Raw genomic sequence first — 14609 nt, forward strand, 5'->3', positions numbered from 1 at the left:
CAGGGGAGGGAATTCCCTCCCACTGGGGGTGGCCCGGCCGGCCTCCAGTGCTTCAGCACCGGCCAGTACCGCTGGATCGAATGGCGCCATGCACGGAACTGCGGCACCGGTTTCCCCGTTCCGGCGCCGATCAACCTGTGGCTTTAGGTTAAAGAGGATGTACCGGGTGGTACATCCTCTTTAATGGTTGGAGGAAAAGGTACACAGCTGGTTATGAAAGCTCTCACTGAAAGACAAAGTACAATAATCTAAACTCCCCTATCCTCCCCTCCATTCTGTTATCTCCCCCTCCATCATGTTATCTCTGTCTCTACTGTTGCCAGGAATGCTGTAACACCTAATCTATAACCCCGCCCACCTCTGACATACCACCAATCAGTGATCCCCTGGCCAAGGGCAGGGAAGTAGCCTCTCCTGAACAGCATACAATGAAAGGAGACAAGGTTTTATCTCTCTGTCTCTAATCTATGTACCGTAGATGAACTGTACTGTAGATAGATAGATAGATAGATAGATAGATAGATAGATAGATAGATTCCACAAAGAACAACCTCAGCACTCTTATGGATAACTTCAAAAAAACATGTTTATTTTGCCCAGATATCTCAACATTTGGTTCTTACATTGAGAGCTTTTTCAAGCAATGACGCAATGTAAGAGCGAACTGACATGTCAGTTTTCTGTGGTCACTATTCATTAAATAGCGGCCTCACAGACATGTCTGTTCAAACAATGGAGCCTGCGGAACAAATGAAGTACCGGCCGGGAAGATTTTCAGTAACAATAGCCGTTCTGTGACCCGGTCACAGAACGGACGAAATTATATGCAGTGGGAACATGGCCTAAAAAGAGAAAAGTAAAACAAGCAGTTTTTCTATGACTTTCATTGATGTCTAAATTTATAAACTGTATATCTTTAATCAAAACAGTTTAGATTATATACTGAATGTCTAAAGATAGGCTGGAGAAAAGTAACTTAAACATGTGTTTTCTGCAGCACAGTCCTTTTGTCTGGCTTTTCTGATCCACTTTTACACTATAATTTTCTGCATTGTGGTACTAGAACAGCTTCCTACACCTTTGGCATCACATAAATAGAAAAATGAAGGAAAAAACATATTATTACATTCACATAATTGATATATATATACATGTGCTTAAGGCCAGAAGTTGATGTGTCTGACGTGTGCTATTCAATTATATTAGTAAAAGCCGTGGATCACACATCTGATATCTTCTGTTACTTGTACATCTTGCAGACAATTACTTCAGTTTGATGGAGAAACTGAGTGATATTCTTTATATAGAGCAAATCCAGAAGTCCTTGCAACAATTTGTTCAAAGTATAATCTTATACTAGATAAGGCTATAATAGATTTGTGCTGTGTTTTATCAAACTGAGCTACTGTCCCTGAAAAAGCAAGGAAAGACAATAAAAACTGCCTGCACCAAAAATCTGGTGCATCATGTGTAAAAAAAAAAAAAAAAAAACTGGCTGACATGACTTGGGGCTGAAAGGAAGACATGGAATCAAGAATGCACCACTTTTTGGTGATATTTTTGGTTTAAAAGTCAGTGAACTAATAACTAATTGGACTTTAACAATATTTAAAAATATATAATAATATGGACAAATATATCCACTGCAACATATACTGCAGGTAAAGCATACCTGACTACCTGTCACAATAAAAACAAACAAAAAACAAACAGGCATTGGGATATATATATATATATATATATATATATATATATATATACACATATATGTAGATAGATATTTATCCCCCCCCCATGTTTGAATAATGGTTATACATATGGCCCAACATTTGGTCTTTTCTCTGTTCAAATAAAGAGACTAAATACAGGAAGTCTCAATCCTTTTTGCACTCAGGAAAAGATACCTGTTCATTATGCAGGTTGCATATCAAATAAATGCAATTAACTTTTGAAAACTATATTATCATCTATGGATTCTTATCATGAGACAATGCAACAATTTAGTATAATGTCACTGTGTGGTTACAGAGGTTTTGATGCTGTGTAACAGGAGAGCTGACCATACAATGTTAGCACTTCCAGGATTCCCTGATACTGAATGTAGATGTGCAGCAGTAAAGATATGTCCCACTCTGTGTGTGCTCAGGAATAGCTGTCAATAAATACCAAGCAATGTCTGTGAGTGTGCAAAGAACTGGCACTTCCTGTGTTTGGGCTCTCTTTTAGAAGAGAGAAAAGACCAAATATTGACTTAGAGAGAGCATGGACCGCAGGTTATTAGGAAGGGAGGCACCTAGTGGCCATATGTAAAAGATTGATTTAAACGTAGAAAACCATGTTTATTTCTTTAAAAAAATAAAATAAAAATCTCTTTAAACATGCACAGGTTTATGTGTCAGGTCTCTGGTACAGATACGCTAAAGATAACAAGAAGCAAAGTGTTTTGTGTCTGATTTTTCCTGAATGTTCAAGTTGTTAATACAGTTTGGCAATGTTGAAGATCAAATAAAAAAAAATCACAGTTTGTAATTTTTATTTGCTTATGTGTATTTGCAAAATCAAAATAAAAACAAAATCAATCATGTTAGAATTGCTGCCCATAGGTATGCTCCTTTCACATGACTGTGTCTGACACAGAAATCTCTTGGAACAGAGAGCCTACTGTTTACAACCTCGACTTGCCACCATCTCATTTAAAAAAAAAAAAAATTCCGGTATAGAAACTCCTTTGAGGCTTGTCTAATGACAATGTGAAAAACAAATGTTCAAAAATCTTTATACTCAGGCTGGAGTTTTTGCCATCAGGGACTACATTTCCTGGTCTGCTGCGTGGACACATGTCCAAGACTATTTTGCTGAAATATAGGTTAGCCCATGTGTAAGCATAAGCAAGTAAATGTAATGACTATATTAAACAATACATTGCAGAGAACCGGGATTCTTGGCAAGGATGGGATTTGTTGTAAAGGAGAGCAGTAGGTATTCTAGAGACTGACCTAATAAACTTCAAGGCTTATATTTGGCAATAGATTATTTAAAAAAAACTGCAAAGGGATTAGTCAGTCAGTGTTAAAGTGTACCTGTCGTTTAAAATGTAAAGCAACAGTAGATGTCATATACAGCAAGTTTGCAATTTACATTCATTATTATTTTATTTTTTAGTTATGGAAAACACGGCACTTCCTGTTTTTTTGTTTTTTTTTAATAGTTAGAAAACAGGAAGTCCTGTGTATCCCAGGTCATCTGGGCGCTCACAGAGAGAAAACAGTCATGTGATTGATGGACACATTGAGCTGTGACTCTGTACTGCCCGGAATTCCTGTGTTTAGTCTGTTTTTTTTACAACCAGCACAATTCAGAAACTCTGCCTTCAGGAGACTGGACCTGGATTTCTGGTAAGTTCAGCTTTGTTTTACAGCATGATAGCCACAAAAAATAATGAATGTATATTGCAAACTTGCTTTATTTGACATCTACTGCTGATTTAGATTTTGAAAGTTATAATAACAGTGACACTTTTCAAGATCAAGTAAAGGTAAAGGTAAAGGTGCCAAAAATGACAAAAAAATGACCTGGAGATTGCGCTCAACACCAAACAACGTAGTAGAAACCGATGTTCACATAAAACACGATTTATTCAGTCCAACAATAACGCGTTTCAGGGCTATGGCGCCCCTTCGTCAGATTCAGGACAAACATAGTATGCTCATGACACAGACCATACTTAAATACAGCAAGGAATCACAATGATTAGGCTAAATCATTGATTAGCCTATCCTGAGGTACTACTCTATGAGGCGCTCTGCCTTTTTTTTTTTTTTTGTTCTTTGTTTCTACTTTTCAAGATCAAGACACCATTACATTTTTCTTGCACAGGGACCCTGACATCTTTACCTAAACCTGCTTTCTAACTATGCATTGTATCTTTATTATAGACCTAAGTGACAGTTGCCACGAGTTATATGCAAAATTCCTTGTGAATGAACGTTCCTGTTCACAGAAATAGGGCAGATGGGTTATCTATAAACAATGTTGGGTCTCTTGACAGCCCTGAGTGTATTTTCGGCTGTAATTCTGGAGCAATCAAGGTTGTTTTTAAAGCATATTTAGTTATTTGCAATGACACGTTAATGCACATTGCAAAAATCCTGATGGTGGATTTGTCTCCAATGAACTGAGCTTGGGTTCTTCTTTCCCAAGAACTGGTGAGATGTAACTTTCAGGCTGCCATCAATGTCATGTTTTGTACTTTAAAAACATGTCAGATAATTGAATCTTTTGTACAGTATGTTCAGAATTGCATCCCTTTGACTGCTGCATGGTAATTGCTGAATGTCGCATCATATGACGAGCACGCCATGGCCTCAAATTAATGGAAATATTACTATTTTTAAAGTGGCTTATAGTGTCTTGTAAAGAAGACCGACGTCACATACATTATTATTTCACATATTGTAAATGTAGATCTACCAGAAACCGTATTTAAGACTTTTGCAGAGAATAACTTAAGAATCTACTCAATACATGGAAAGTGTAGGTTAACCAAGTATAAAACAGTACATTCAGTTTTTGTATTTCACATAGTATGAACACAGTTTAGCCTTGGCAAAGCATAATGAAAAAGCTTTTAATAGAAATATAGAAAAAGATTTAGCATTATTTTTCATAGAACCTACCCATCATCCCTCCCCCTTCCCTCCACCCATCCCCTTCTTGGTTGAATCTGATGGACTTTTTTCAACCATACTATGTATCATGTACATCAAAATGTTAAAAACCAGGAAGGAATCCTAATTGACCAAATTTCTTTAATACAATCATGCACTATTTGTGTCTGATTTGTGACAGACCTGGAACTGTGAACAAGAGAAACCTACAGTACCAGAAACAAAGTCTAATGCTTTTAAACATAGAATAGTCCATATCGTGGTAAATACTTGAAATCAAAGTATTTTAGGAGTGATACCTTTATTGGCCAACAAAAAACTGTTAGAGCTGTGAGCTTTCGGGATTCACAAGATCCCTTCGTCAGACAAGTTCACAAATGAATGACTTACAGAAACAGCACAACATTTTAGGGATGTTACAAGCCAGAAGAGAGAGACATCTGTGAATGGGGGGGGTGAGGGGGTATATACATCACATAGATAAGCCAGGGCAATAAAAAGGACTTGTTGTAAATTAAAGGTTATTTGGAAGTCCAAGATTGTTGGTCAGTTCAGTCTTATCTGTGGAGTGTGTCCATGTAGTGGGTCATAAATCCAGGTGCCAGGTTTAATCCATGTGTTAATGACTGGAATGTTTTTATCAATTTGAATTCCCACACTTTCCTCTCTCTGTCACTCTGGAAGTGACCTTTGAGGACCATAACCCTTAAATCTGTTATTCTATGGTCCAGTCCTGAGAAATGTTGGCCTACAGGGGTGTTGAGACTTCTTTTTATTGTATGTCTATGTAAGTTCATTCTAGTTTGTAGTTTCTGTTTTGTTTCCCCAATGTAAATCCCTGTGGGGCATCGTGTACACTTTATCATGTAGACCACATTGGAGGATGTACATGAGAAAGCATTTGTGATTGTGTAGTCTCGCTGTGTGTTGGGGATGCGGATTGTGTTTGTTTGTAATATGTGGGGACATGTGCTGCATTTTCTGTTGTTGCAGGGGAAGGTGCCAGTCTCTGTTGTTGATGTCAGAGCGCTTTTTACAAAGCGCTACACAATCACAAATGCTTTCTCATGTACATCCTCCAATGTGGTCTACATGATAAAGTGTACACGATGCCCCACAGGGATTTACATTGGGGAAACAAAACAGAAACTACAAACTAGAATGAACTTACATAGACATACAATAAAAAGAAGTCTCAACACCCCTGTAGGCCAACATTTCTCAGGACTGGACCATAGAATAACAGATTTAAGGGTTATGGTCCTCAAAGGTCACTTCCAGAGTGACAGAGAGAGGAAAGTGTGGGAATTCAAATTGATAAAAACATTCCAATCATTAACACATGGATTAAACCTGGCACCTGGATTTATGACCCACTACATGGACACACTCCACAGATAAGACTGAACTGACCAACAATCTTGGACTTCCAAATAACCTTTAATTTACAACAAGTTCTTTTTATTGCCCTGGCTTATCTATGTGATGTATATACCCCCTCACCCCCCCCCCCATTCACAGATGTCTCTCTCTTCTGGCTTGTAACATCCCTAAAATGTTGTGCTGTTTCTGTAAGTCATTCATTTGTGAACTTGTCTGACGAAGGGATCTTGTGAATCCCGAAAGCTCACAGCTCTAACAGTTTTTTGTTGGCCAATAAAGGTATCACTCCTAAAATACTTTGATTTCAAGTATTTACCATGATATGGATTTTTCTGGCTAACACGGTACCATACTATACATTTTTCAAGAAACATAGAATAGTAAATGTATGTAGGAGTGTCAGCAATCCCAAGTGCCAGCCCGGAAACGTCAATGTAAAGATAACTCAACAACATCCAAAGATGTGCAAAATCCGGTACTGGTACTGTCCTAGATTTAGAACTATGTCATGGCATTGATTTAGAAAAAGGGGGGAAAAAGTGTAGCCCTTAAAGCGAATGTACCACTGGTGATCACTTTTGTGATTTTAACATCCCTAGACTGGCACCAGCACAGGGATGCCAGTGCCGGGGTCCTTTTTTTTAACTGCAGCCCGGTCCCTGCGTACAGTGTCGATTTGTTACTGAGCACCGGTTGGGGTGAAGCACTGGAAGCGGGTCCGCCCGCCCCCAGTGTGACTGAACCCCCTTCCTTCTGTGATGAGGCCATGTCACAGAGGGGAGGGATGATTGTCAGTGCTTCACCCAAGCTGGTGCACGGTAATAGACCAGCACCATATGTGGCACCCGCATCTCCTTGCCAACACCGGTCTATCCATGTAAAAATCACTTTAAAAGTATACCTCTGACTTCAAAAGATTTTAAAGAACTGCATATTTGTTGGATTAACTCTTTAGAATGGGAAAAGTGTGGTTTTAGTGCACTCAATGCTAGTGTAGATTGCTAAGTTAAAAACTCAACTAGTTTCACCCACTCATGAGCGTCATCAGGAGGAGGGCTCCTCCTCCTGATGACGCCCATGAGTGTGTGAAACTAGTTGAGGAGCTATGCAGTTTCTGTTTTAATTTGACCCCATATTATCCTTAGACAGTCAGCATTATATTAAACTTCACCAGGGACGTATTTATTACTAGGCGCTAGAGATGAGCGAACTGGGTTCGAGTAGATCCGAACCCGAATGTTCGGTATTCGATTAGCTGGGGCTGCTTAACTTGGATAAACGCGATTCAGACAATGTTTCTCCATACAGAGAAATACATGGGGCCGACACCACGCTCCCATTTCTTCCCCAGTAGTCATGTGCTGTTACCAGGATTATCGGCCATACGCCTATTGGTTACTGCATGAGGGTCTGGTTTCGTCTGTATGTGGTGACATACAGTAATTGTGGGAACGTGGCCGAAGACTGATCAGATATCAATACAAAATTATACTCAGAAACTAGAAAATTATGATGCTAATTGGTGAGTAAAGATGGGGCGTCTTCAAGTCTAGTGCCTAGGACAGCAGCAGCTGTTAATACAGCCCTGGGAAACACAAATGATGAATCCTGAACTTGTCCCCTCCTATTTGCTTTGGACAGCCCTAGGTGGCTGGATGACAGTCCCTAACTTGCGATAACGTGTAACACAAAACAAGGACAAGAGGAACAAACACAAGGATAGTCAAACAGGCCGAGGTCAAAACCAAATGAGCAACGCAGTACAAAAGTAAGATCCAAAAAGCAATTTCAATAATCAAAAGTAAGGTAACCAGTCATAGCAGAAAGATAAAAGAGATACAAGGGGAAGACTAAACACAAGTAAGACTAATAGCTAGCAAGGGTTAATAGGCCAATGGGAGGTCAGGGGTCTGGTCCAGAACATGATTGGACCAACCCCCGAATGCTTAACCATAGGCACCTGTTTAACAAGTACAGTCAAACATCATAGACAAACACCTGCGAGTCAAACACCATAGACAGAAGAAGATTCAAATCTCCCACTGAGTGATGCGACCCAATGTTGTCGCTTGTTGCTAGGGATGCCATTGTGTATCTATGAGGAGGAAAATGATGCAGAGCACACTCACTGTGATGCTGCCGAAGCACGCTTCTGGGGGTCAGGTTGGCGCTTCAGCCACACAATGCTGGATCATGGCCAGGTAAGCATCTAATGTTTTTTTTTTTTTTTCTTTTTTCATTTAAATGCATTCTGAGACAGAGGTCCCAAATGAAGCCACCAATGCAGATGTGAATCTATCCAAAGCCTAACAAGTAGTGGACAGAAGATTGGAGAAAAGTAAGTGGGCAAGAGTTCTATTTCTGGGGTAAGAAGTAACTTTTAACAATTTTGGCTAAAATTTATTAGTTTACAAATATGTTCTGTCAGTGATCATTTAAAACAATGGGGTCTAAAAATGACTAATTGTGTCAATGAAGTTTCTATGTTGTACTTTTTATTTGTCTATATCCCATATAGGCACACCACTGGAACTGTGCCCCACTGTATGCTGGTCACAGACCAGACCTCACCTCAGAACCCATATCATAGTTACAGACCCCAGACCTTCATAAAAATGTGATAGTCAGATACCACCTCATATTAAGAAATATAGTATGGGAGCAAAAAAAAAAAACATGCTGTCTGAGCTGGGCAGGCTTTAAAGTAGGTACCCGACATTAGAAAAAGTTTGCTATAAAGTATATCTGAAATATATATAAAAAATAAAGAGCCTATGCTTACCTCTCCGTGCTCACTAGGTCCTCTTGTGATGTCTATGAGTTTCCCACTGACTGCAACCGCTCCCACTTCCAAGATGAACTCGTCTTCAGAGAGACAGCCCAATCAATCACTTGCTGTTGCGCTGTCCCATCTCTATTGGTGATTGAAGACACTACGGAAGGATACCAGGGTGAGGGTGGTTGGACAGGTAAGTATAGGCTCTTTATTATTTTCTATAGAACTGCGGTTATACTGTATATGAAAAATTTTCACTAGTCGGATAACTTCTTTAAGAACTGATGTGCTGACTCATCAATGCCCTTGCAAACAGCAATAAAACACAATCAAACACAATAAAGATAATCTATACGATCCAAAAATACAAAATATATTAAAATTTCCTATTCGCAAAAACGTTACATAAAATAAATGTTAGCACCCCGCCTGCCCACCTTTGTTTTGTAGGATCGCCTTGAGCAAATTCCTATAGAGATCAATTGAATTCAATTTGTGCATGCTAGTAGATGTTGCTTGCCAGCTGTACAGTATTGTTTTGAGGCTATATAATGAACAGTGTAATATGCTAAAAGAGATCTAAAAACTTTAACTTCTTAAAAAAAAAATAATATATATATATATAAATAAATATATATATATATATATATATATATATATCTTTTTTTTTCTTTTCATTTTACCTTTCCCAGACCTTTCATTTGTATATAGTTTTCATATTTTTCTTATTCATACTGTATATTATATTATTATTATTATTATTATTATATTACTATATGGTATGTGCACTATTTTTTTAAATAATAAAGTATACATGAAATTTTTATAGGTTGTTTATTATTGTGTCCTTGCCATTAAAAATCCTTTAACACAAATGAAAAAACCCCTTTGACTGATGTTGATTTAAAGTGCTTGGAAAAGGGCAAACAATATCCAGAGACGTATTTAAAAGATCTATTGAGGTTTTCATATCAAAACTATGGTGAAAACAAGCCCTTGAGGTTAGAACAGCTAAGAGCTCTCAAACTGTACTCCACGTATTCTAAATCAGCATGCTGTGGAAAATCATAGGTCTGTATTGGAGTGTCCGGTATTTTTGTCTGCAATCATCTCTTTTATATAGAAGTGTATCTTACCGTGAATAATATTCTACTTACAGCCACCTGGAGTACATAATACATCAGGAACAGCCATACACAAATGCAAATATGTTTCTCAAATGTAAATCATGTCAAATAAAATACATCTAAGCTATTTTATAGAATTATTAACTCTTGGGTGGTGTAAAGGCTAGTTTCCTTAGGAATACATAGAGCTCACAACCACAATTTCGATAACGTAAAGTATTATCAGCAGTGGGTGCCAATGCAAAGTCTGTAACAGGATGTGTTTATTGTAAAATGTAATGTAGGCGGAAATGTTTATTCCACCGCTGTATGTTATTTGTATTATCCCTATCCCGGTAAACTGCCATATTACACTGCCTATGCGTGTTAAAGGTGTGTCAACACCTCCCTGCTCTGTGCTAAACTCTATAGGGAAGCAAGAAGGTAGGTAGTGCTCCCTCCACAACTGTTAAGACCGATATTGCTGCAGTCATAAACGACCCCTGCATCTATGATTCCAAAATGAGGAAAGAAACAAAAAGAAAGACAGCGCTCCAATGGTGCAGACTCTTCTGAAAGGGTGGTGGGTGTCACAGAACGGCCCGGCCCAATGCAAAACAGACATATTTGAGGTGTAATAAACAGGGCTGAGGAGTCAGAATCAGAGCTAGTTTTTGCTGGAGTAGAATTCAGAGTCAGAAAAAATGTACCACCTCCCACTCCAGCTTAAAAAAAGTCTTTAAACAAATGAATTTTATTTATGTTCTTCATGAACATATTTTATGTTCTATCAATCTAAGCCCCTTATTTATAACAACCAGAAAACACATACATTTAGTTACGAAGGATAAGCATTTCCTCCATATATCAGTAATAAAGCACTGGCCCTATTAGATAAGGGAGGGGTCGGGGGAAAGTTGGCGGTCACTATTTGGCAGTTTGTTTCTGAGCTAGAAAAATCCATTGTGTGGGGGTAGATCTGTGCTATTCTCTTCCTGGATGATTGTATATGAGCAGCAATGTAATATGGAGATACAGTACCCTGCGTAATATAGAGAAGGAGGACAAACCATAGGTAGCAAAGCAGTTTTCTTTGTCCTTAATATGGTATTTTCTCTCTCTGGAAGAAGATTATGGGGGAAATTTATCAAACTGTTGTAAAGTAGACTTGTCTCAGTTGCCCCTAGCAACCAATCAGATTCCACTTTTCATTCCTCACAGACTCTTTGGAAAATGAAAGGTGGAATCTGATAGGTTTCTAGGGACAACTAAGACAATTTTACTTTACACCAGTTTGATAACTCTCCCCATATGTGTTTTTCATCAATGTGCTATGGCTGCAGGTGGCTGTGTGTGTGTGTGTGTGTGAGTGAGTGTGAGTGTGTGTGCTATGGCTGCAGCTGGCTGTGTGTGTGAGTGTGTGTGCTATGGCTGCAGCTGGCTGCGTTTGTGTGTGTGTTTGAGAGTGAGGGGCAGAAATTAAAGGGATATTATGGGCAACAGTGAAAAATCCAGGGGGACAGGGGGTGGTGGGATCATAATAAAGATGTCTTATTTACTTGTCCCCATGCCTCTGCAGTGCAATGTAACGGCTCATGGGCTCTGTCAGGCTCCCAATACTGTGATGTCAGGGTTCCACTCAGAAAAGCCCACTTAGTGAGTGAGGCACAGCACAGCTACAGTCACTAACTGGCTGAGCGGGTAGTTCCTGTGGGGCTTTGATTATTCAGAGGTGCAGACACTGACAGAAAGCTGATACATCTGGGCCTTATTAGCAATTTTTCTTTGTGTATGGTCAATATTTAGTTAAAAACAGAGAACATTTTGTCAGCAGAAAAAGACCACCTGGTCCTTGTCATCTAGTTTTTAGTTCTTCAGGACGTGGTGGCTGGAGACTGGCTGCATCCACTGCACACACAAGTGAATCTGCTTTAAATTTTTGCCTTATTCACTCACAAGTCGCCCCGGGATCATGTAGGACATTACACAGAAATTGCTCAGCCAGGTCTTCTTTACACCACTGTGATAAATAACTCCGCTGGTGTCAGATTGGCCATTTTTAAAGGAACTGGAGTCGGGGGTCGAAGTCGGAGTCAGTCCCTCATAAAATTCAGGAGTCGGAGTCAGAGTTGGAGTCGAAGCTGCGACTTACTGACTACTCAGCCCTGATAATAGGGATGTTTTACACCTCAAATGGAAATATAACTTTGTAGATTGGACCATGATTATAAGTATTCCATAGGTATTATGGAATACTTATGGACCTTCTTTTAAAAAGTTTGTCAAACTTTATCTGTCAGCATGCAGGCAACTAATGATAATGGATTATTTATTTATTTTTCAATCAAGATTCTATAAAAGTTGGTTGTCAAATGTATTCAAGATGCTGTATACTTTGAAATGAAAGATATAGTGTCAGTTGCTGGATAAAGAAATGTTTGATGCATCCAGATAATGAATGGAAATGGGATGTTTATTTATATATAGCGTCTTAATCTATTATTTAGCAGCATTTTAAAGCGTCTTCTTACATCAATCTGTTTATTTTTCCAAGCGTAAGTAAATTTGTTTGCTCTGACATTTTTAACAGTTTCAGTGCTTAAAGAGGTAGTGCGGCCCTAAGAAATTATTCACAAAATAATACACATTACAAAGTTATACAACTTTGTAATGTATGTTATGTATGTGAATCGCCCCCGTCCCTGTGTTCCCCCAACCCCACACGTGGACCCGGAAGTGTAGTGTACCATACATACCTGATGTGCGTCGTCCCCATCCCCGATCTTCTGTCAACGGCGTAATCTTTGGGAGGCCGGACGAATCGCTGCAGCCGTCCCTGATGCCGGCCCCCCCCTCTGACGCATCATCGGCTGCTCAGCCGCGTTTGGCTGAGCATAACTGTGCTCAGCCAATCGCAAAGTGATTTGTGCTCCTGATATTTGCTAGAGTGCTAGATCTAAAAAAAAAGAGTAGCATGTGTGTTCATCCAGTGCTAGGTGCTGCTACTATAAGGCACTCTGCTCACCAAGTGCTTTGTGCTCCTGATATTTGCTAGAGTGCTAGATCTAAAAAAAAAGAGTAGTACGTGTGTTCATCCAGTGCTACGTGCTGCTACGCCATACATAAATACACAAGGTGGTACAAGCAGGCTGCTTTGCTACTATAAGGCACTCTGTATACCAAGTGCTACATGCTACATAATACAGCCGTCCAGCCATACACCTATATGCATGTACATGCAATTTTTTTAGGGGGTTCACTGCGATTTCGGGGTGTTAGATGCTTCCCTTGCTGTCCCAGTTGCATTCCAGTGGTGTTGGAATAATTTCCTGAGGTGTCATTGTGGACTTGGTGAACCTCCAAGTGGTCGAATAGATGTTTTTCAATAATCGAATACTTGTTCCCATAGACTTTAATGGGATCGAATATTTGATCAAATAGTTGAATATCAGTGAGATATTCATACCAATATCAAATATTCAAATATTTCACTATTCGCTCATCACTAGTGCTGGCATGACACCAAGCTCAGCCAATCAGTGACTGACTAAGACTGGACAGTGCCACCATCACTGGCCATGGTGCTGAACCTCAGTGGGAAATTGAGTGGGATTTTGGCTGCAGGGCACATCTGAGACCAGAGACCAATGACATTGGGGAGCGCCAAAAGGTAAGAAGAGATGAGGGAACAGCTGAACCACCACAAAACAGCTAGACACCTGTAATTGTCTAGCTGTTTTAGGGTATAAACCCACACACCGTATACACAGCGTATTTACTGCTGCGATACGCAGCAAATACGCAGCAAAAACGCAACAAATACGCAACAAAAACGCAGCAGATTAGATCTAAATAACTGGACACAGCATCAAATCTGTACCAACAAATCTGCTGCGTATTTGTTGCGTATTTGTTGCGTATTTGCTGCGTATACGGTGTGTGGGTTTGTACCCTTAAAGTGGTTTGTTTAAGCTTCTGTTCAGCTAGACGTTTGTGAACCTGCCGAACCAAACTTTTGAAAAGTTTGCTCATTTCTAATACCCACTTTTCTTTAATAATGAGTGTAAATGGAGTAACACCCCCCCCCCCATAAACTCATATTTCTCTTAAAAAAATGTAAGTTTTTTTTTTTTTAACAGACACTCTTTAACACGTGCAAGTTATATTTCAATTACCCAGTTCTTGCTTAATTCAATTCAAAATAGTGCAGATAGCTGGTAATAATTACTTACAGTATAATGACTTAACTAGTATACTTAATAATGTAAGGATATTAAGGGTGTACTTCATTACATTTAAGCAGTCTTTTATAGGGCTGTAAGCCTTCTATATAGCAATTGGTAGCATTGTACCTAAAGAAATCATTTCTGGATTATGACTCTAAAGCTGAAAGTAATAAAAAATAATGCAGAGTCTTATCACAGAGTAACATTGTGACCCATAATCTGAAGTTATGACCCATGAAATCCTAATAAGGTTTCACTTCAACTACCGTTTCTCTAGAAGAAAGTGCATCATTTATCACTTAAAGTGTGTGCACATCAAAAACAGTAACTGTTGAGGCTATGGTCACAAAATTAAAAACTTCTATGTCTAATAGTTGTATCTGTGTCTATAAAGATACTATACATAAATATGTAAAAACTAAATATTTTTTAAATGACACATTAGTTTAAA

This window comes from Dendropsophus ebraccatus, chromosome 12, assembly GCF_027789765.1.
Source record: "Dendropsophus ebraccatus isolate aDenEbr1 chromosome 12, aDenEbr1.pat, whole genome shotgun sequence".
In the NCBI taxonomy this organism is placed as follows: domain Eukaryota; kingdom Metazoa; phylum Chordata; class Amphibia; order Anura; family Hylidae; genus Dendropsophus; species Dendropsophus ebraccatus.